Source organism: Camellia sinensis, chromosome 13 (assembly GCF_055761805.1).
Source record: "Camellia sinensis isolate YWXY chromosome 13, ASM5576180v1, whole genome shotgun sequence".
NCBI classification, from domain to species: domain Eukaryota; kingdom Viridiplantae; phylum Streptophyta; class Magnoliopsida; order Ericales; family Theaceae; genus Camellia; species Camellia sinensis.
Window position 1 is genome coordinate 106,036,091 of NC_138973.1, and position 6,517 is coordinate 106,042,607.

Genomic DNA, 6,517 nt, shown 5'->3' on the forward strand with positions numbered 1-6,517 from the left:
AAACTAATTCCCTAGATAACAACTATCCCCCCCCCCCCCCCCAAAAAAAAAAAAAAAAAAAAAAAGAAAACTACAACAATAAAAGACGGGTGTGTCCAACACAGATGAGGAGCTGAAGGGTTTGCACAATTCGAAAGGAAGATTCATCTTAATTTTATATATATTTCAACAACAACAACAACAAAAATAAAGAAATCTATAAATAAAACTAATAAAACTCCACTGACTTATGGATATAATGTTAAAGGGAATAAAGAGATATGAACAACAAACAAAAGAGGGAGGGAGAAAGTCAAATGATGGCATATAGTCAAAAGAAACCCTGGACGACATTTACAAATCAAACGAAAGGAAATTGATAGTTATATTTTCCATTTTAATCGACCATAATGAATCTAAGGAAAACTTTAACAGAGATACGTAGTAGGATCAAAATTTAAATTAAAAAATAATAAGAAATTAATAAAGATTAGTCATGCATTGTGTTTCAATATGCATTATGAAACGTAAATTTAGTGAAACATGCATTACTTTATCAACATAAATGGGACTACAGAGCATCAATCATAGAGTACACAACTAAAAGCAGTCATATAATATATATTTCGACAAAAGTTACGGTTGCATTCCCATAAAAAAAGACAAAATGAAGTAACCAAACATGCATATCAATGAATTTGAAATGTAGAGGTACCTGCATGAGAAGGTTAGATAGGAGGCGATGTTCAACTCCGGTAGATGCTAAGGGTGAAGCCAGATGCTGCAACCCGGCAGACTGGAGCCAACGTGCCATGACTGCATCTCCACCATCGCTCTCTGGACGACATTTACAAATCAAATGAAAGGAAACTAACATTTATATTTTCCATTTTAATTGACCATAATGAATCTGAGGAAAACTTAACAGAGATACGTATTACGATCAAAATTTAAATTAAAAAAATAATAAGAAATAAATAAAGATTAGTCTTGCATTGTGTTTCAATATGCATTATGAAACTGATAGCTATATTTTCCATTTTAATCGACCATAATGAATCTGAGAAAAGCTTTAACAGAGATACATAGTCGGATCAAAATTTAAATTAAAAAAAATAATAAGAAATAAATACAGATTAGTCTTGCATTGTGTTTCAATATGCATTATGAAATTGATAGCTATATTTTCCATTTTAATCGACCATAATGAATCTGAGAAAAGCTTTAACAGAGATACGTAGTAGGATCAAAATTTAAATTAAAAAAATAATAAGAAATAAATAGAGATTAGTCTTGCATTGTGTTTCAATATGCATTATGAAACGGATAGCTATATTTTCCATTTTAATCGACCATAATGAATCTGAGAAAAACTTTAACAAAGATACGTAGTAGGATCAAAATTTAAATTAAAAAAATAATAAGAAATAAATAAAGATTAGTCTTGCATTGTGTTTCAATATGCATTATGAAGCGTAAATATAGTGAAACATGCATCACTTTATCAACATAAATGGGACTACGGAGCATCAATCATAGAGTATAGAACTAAAAGCAGTCATATAATTCATAGTTCAACAAAAGTTACTGTTGCATTCCCATTAAAAAGACAATGAATAACCAAACAGGCATAGTAATGAATTTGAAATGTGAAGGAACGTACATGAGAAGGTTAGGTAGGAGGCGATGATCAATTCTAGTAGATGCCAAAGGTGAGGCCAAATGCTGCAAACCCGACGAACTGGAGCCAGCGTGCCAAGACTGCATCTCCAGCATCGCTCCGGGCACCCTCATTGCGCATGGACCCTCTGCCAGGGTGATCATACGGAGCAATTGTCGTAGCAGCATTGCTCTATTGCATCTGGCCATCCATGTGGCGCTGCTGGCGTTGGGGAGCCAATTTTTTAAGATCTATCAAACAAATGCTACAATCACAGCACACACGAACAATTCAGTCAATTCAAAAATATACATCAACAAATCTACTAATCCAAGTAAAATATGCTCACCCGTAATTGATAAATTAAATTCAAAGCAACCACACAAGAATGTGATTTCCTTTCAAATGAAATTCAAATCCACATCAAACAGAATTTAATTGACTTCGATTAAAGCCTTCCAATGCAGATAAAAAATTAAAAAACATTGCGGAGAAAATAAATGTAGGAGATAATGCAATTGAAAACAAAGACAAACATACTTAAAGTACCAAATCCAGGGGAAAATGAACAATTTTTGGAGCAGATCGTGATTTCGACCTGTTGAATTGAGTGGTTCGGCATAAGAATTGTTGTTAGATCTGAAGCACCCATGAACAATTTAGTCAATTCAAAAACATACATCAACAAATCTACTGATACAAGTAAAATATACTCACCTGAAATCAATAGGTTAAATTTAAATCCAACAGAATTGTTCAAACAGAATTCAATTTGAAGGGAAATCACGATTGTAGGGAAATCACGATTTCAGAATTCAATTTTGGAGCAGATCGTGATTTCGATCTATTGAATCAAGTGGTTCGGGATACAAATTGTAGTTAGATCTGAAGAAAATTGTCAAAATTTGAACAGCAGCGAAAGCTGAACCTATTTCCTCCGTATGTGAAATACAACAGAGAGAGACCAAAATTACCTTGCAAAGGAAACAACCGAGAGTGGGAGAGAGGGAACCTTGCGAGTGGTGATGATGAGCAGCGGCAAATCAACTTCAACAAAGACAACAACGATGAACAACAGAGCTAGATTGAAGATGAATTTTGGAAGAGAGATAAATAGGGAATGAGGAGGAGACGTGAGAACAGAGAGGAGAGAAAGACAAAGAGAGAAGGTGGGGAGGAGAAGGGGGTATGTGGGAAGGGTAAAGCAGAGACGTGTTTAGCCAGCTGTGAGAGAGAGAGCAGAAAGTGTTTGGGTGGGAAAAAATTCATCACAACCGTTGGATATTGATTAGGAATTATCTCAGCCATTTAAATGAAATGTATCTATGATACATTTTATATATTTTCAAAAACCGTTCTGTCTTATTATATAGATATTATTATATTGAGATTTGAGTTTGTATTGGTGTGAATTATATATAATAAAATATTTTTATATTAGGTGATCGTTAATGTGTCATTTTCTATCTAATTTTTAACAAAAGTTAACTTTATGAGTTAATTAGGAAAAACATGAAATAAAAAAGGCTAAAGGGAGAAAAATTAAAATTTTAAAGTTAAAGTAAAAAAGTAATTAAACATAAAAGAGACAAAATATAATTTATCCTGTTTATATTTCATACCTATATGTATATAGGGAACCATTCATAAGTTCATTAAGCTGTCCCTATCCTCAACTTTGAAAATTTTTAGCTGTTAAACCACACTTTAGTGTTTTTTGGTTGAATACCACACTTTAGTTTTGGTATTTATACGAGCATAAGAAAAGTCATTGGAATCAAACTGGTAGTATGAAGGCAACTGACACTACACTTTTGGCGATTAAAAAAAATTTAGTCGCCAAAAGTTGTGGGATTTACGACCAAAAATTATATTAGTCTGCAAAAGTACAAGATTTAGCTGCTAATTTTTTTTTTAGTCAGGGTATATTGCTTATTGGCGACTAAATTTTGTTTAGTCGCTAAAAATGCCACAATTGGTGACAAATGTTTTTTTAGTCGTTGAAAAGTTAGTTTTGGTTACTAAAATTATTTCGTCGCCAAATGGAAAACAAAAAATTACTTTTTATCTTTGGCGACCAAAATTTTCAAGGACTAAAACATATTTAGTCGCCGTAGAGTTAGTTTTGGCTACTAAAATTATTTAGTCGCCAAATGGAAAACAAAAAATTACCTTTTATCTTTGGTGACCAAAAGTTTGGTTTTCAAAAATTTATTTTCAACGACTAAAACATATTTTTAGTTGCTGTAGAGTTAGTTTTGGCTGCTAAAATTATTAGTTGCCAAATAAAAAAAATTACTTTTTATCTTTCGGCAACGAAAAGTTTGGTTGCCAAAAATTTATAATTATAAGTTTTGGAGGGAGAATTTCGAATTTTGAAGGGATTCTAAATTAATTGGTGACTAAAGTATTTAGTCAGGAAAAAAATACACATCCATTTCTTATTAGCGACTAAAACAGTTAGTCGGGAAAATGTGGATTGCTAGGGTTTCAAAATCAATTACCGTTTTAATACAATATTTACCTCTACGTCCCTCTCACGCCTATCTGTCTGTCTCTCTCTGTCTGTCTCTCTCTCTCTCTTTCTCTCTCTTATGCATAGTGACTCTCTCTCTCATGCATCTGTCCTCCTCCTTCAACGCTATCTCTCTCTATGTCTCCATAGCCGTTGAGTATAGGAGCATCATCGTCATCGCACCAACGTCGATCCACCATTGGAGCATTACTCCAGGTATGTCCCTTTCTCTCTCTCTCTCTCTCTCTCTCTCTCTCTCTCTTGCTATCTCTATTTTCTTCCAGTCGCATACCTTCACACAAACCCAGCCCCAAATTGACCCATCTACTACCATTGAGTTCAATCCAGATTCCTCCTTCACCATGAACAACCACCATCAGCCCTATTTTCCCTTTTATCGCTACTTCTCTCTCTCTCTCTATATATATATATAATTGTTATATGAATTTGGCTATGGTGAGAGTATGCGGATGGCTTGTTCGATGAAATTCCAAAACAGGTTTTGAATTAGAGAAATCATGATAGTCTGTTGGATGACTTGGGTTTGAAACTAGTCCGTAGAGGACTAGTTTATCGGCATCCTTTGTTGTTGGAGGCACTAATTTGGCCTTCTCAGCAATTTCTTCAAACTCGTCTTGTCAATTGCCACATATATGTATATATAGTATATAATAATTTGTGAAAAATGCAATGTTAATTAGGGTTGAAATCTTTCCAGATACAAGAGGAACAAAGTAGAAAATTTTGTCACAATATAGAGATTGCACACTCAGAAGATTGCCAAAACATTTGATGGCATGAATTTATTGCTTTATAGTTATGTTTAGCTTAGAGTGGACAAGTTAGGTGGATATAACTTATTCTCATATTTATGGTTATTTTTTGGATTTCTTTGAGCTTCTATTATTTGTTAGAAAAAGAGTAAGAGACATGGCTGCTGAGTTTTGCTTTGAATTTGACTTATTGTGCATGTGTTTGATTTTTGTAATGGTTGTGATTGAGGTGTTCTAGAACTAATTTCATAGAAATAATTTTAAACGAAAAATTTATATGTACTAAACTTGTAAGCATTTTGATTTGGGCATTTGGACTGAGAAGTTAACCATAAAAACCATCACATAATAGAGCATAGCAAGATAAGATGGCATGTTGCCTGGATTTTCTTAATCGGTGCAGTAAGTGCATGACCATGGTTCAATCCCAAGTTGCTGACAAGGGCTGGTTATACTTTTCAATATCAATAGCATAGCTTATGATTTTTTCTTCTTGTAAAGTGCACTAATTAGTTGTATGTTGCTTTTTGAGTTTTGATTGCATTAAATATATATGTATCTATGTACCTCTATCTTTGTTCCCTTAAGTTCAAGCTCTAGGGTTTTTTTTCCTTCCATTTGCATACCTTCTTCTCGCAAACCTACCCCCAAATCAACCCAGCCACCGCCATTGATATAGTGGGCAAATGGTTTCCTCTACTCTTCCCGTCTTCACCTCCATATCTGCGAAATCTATTTTTGAAACCCCTCGAAAAACCTTCCTTTCCTAGACAATTAAAAGCACCAAGTATTTATTTTAAATGTCGTATAAAAAGCATGATATGAGATTAAACATTTTGATTTAATTGCCTTGTATTTGTATAAAGTTGGGTTTGCTCTGAAACTGTGTAACAAAGCTGATGCTAACATTTAGAGCCCTCAATTTTGCTTATTGCAACTGTGTAACATTCAGTCACTATAGAGTTCAATAATCTAGATTTTAACAATATGAGTCTAAATAATTTGAAAATTGACTGTATGCTAGCATCTGTTAACTGTTTACATTGTTACTTTTAACTTCAAATGAAACTTGGATTTTAAATTGTATAAAGAAGTTGTGGGAACAGATGGTATGTAAATAGGACAACCCCCAAACCACTTAGGGGATGTTTCTAGGTTTGAATTTGCACTTAGGGCTTTGGGTTCATTGCTATCTTGCGCAAAACTACTTGCTGATGTGAGAAATTATGGAAGTTATAGTATTTGATAGTACAATCTTCATAGCTATGTGAGGTTAGATTCTGCTACCATGAGGGCTCTAAATGTTATGGACAGCAAAACTGATGCTAACAAACTCATCGTCCATTTGCTATTTTCCTGGGTAAGCTATCTCTTTTGTTGTAGTTCATGAATACACACTTAGTCAAACAATTAAAGTCTCACATGTGCATCATGTAGAGGAAAAAGACATGAATTTCTTATTTTACTTGATTTTGGTTTAGTTTTGTTATTGCTTCTTCAATTGCCTTAACTTGTTCTTCAAATGCCTTAACTTGGTATATCATCAATCTTGATGTCTATGAGTATAAATTATAATCATAATTGCATCAA

At 33.5% G+C, this 6,517-nt stretch overlaps 1 long non-coding RNA gene across 1 annotated transcript; it reads right to left on the reverse strand.

Annotated features, from left to right (window-relative positions):
* Positions 1-1,647: 1,647 nt before the first annotated feature.
* On the reverse strand, positions 1,648-2,844 carry LOC145805947 (uncharacterized). Its single transcript, XR_014348296.1, has 3 exons — positions 2,357-2,844; positions 2,180-2,237; positions 1,648-1,904 (listed from the first exon to the last, which is right to left on the reverse strand). It is a non-coding gene; the product is annotated as an uncharacterized LOC145805947 (long non-coding RNA).
* Positions 2,845-6,517: the final 3,673 nt, after the last annotated feature.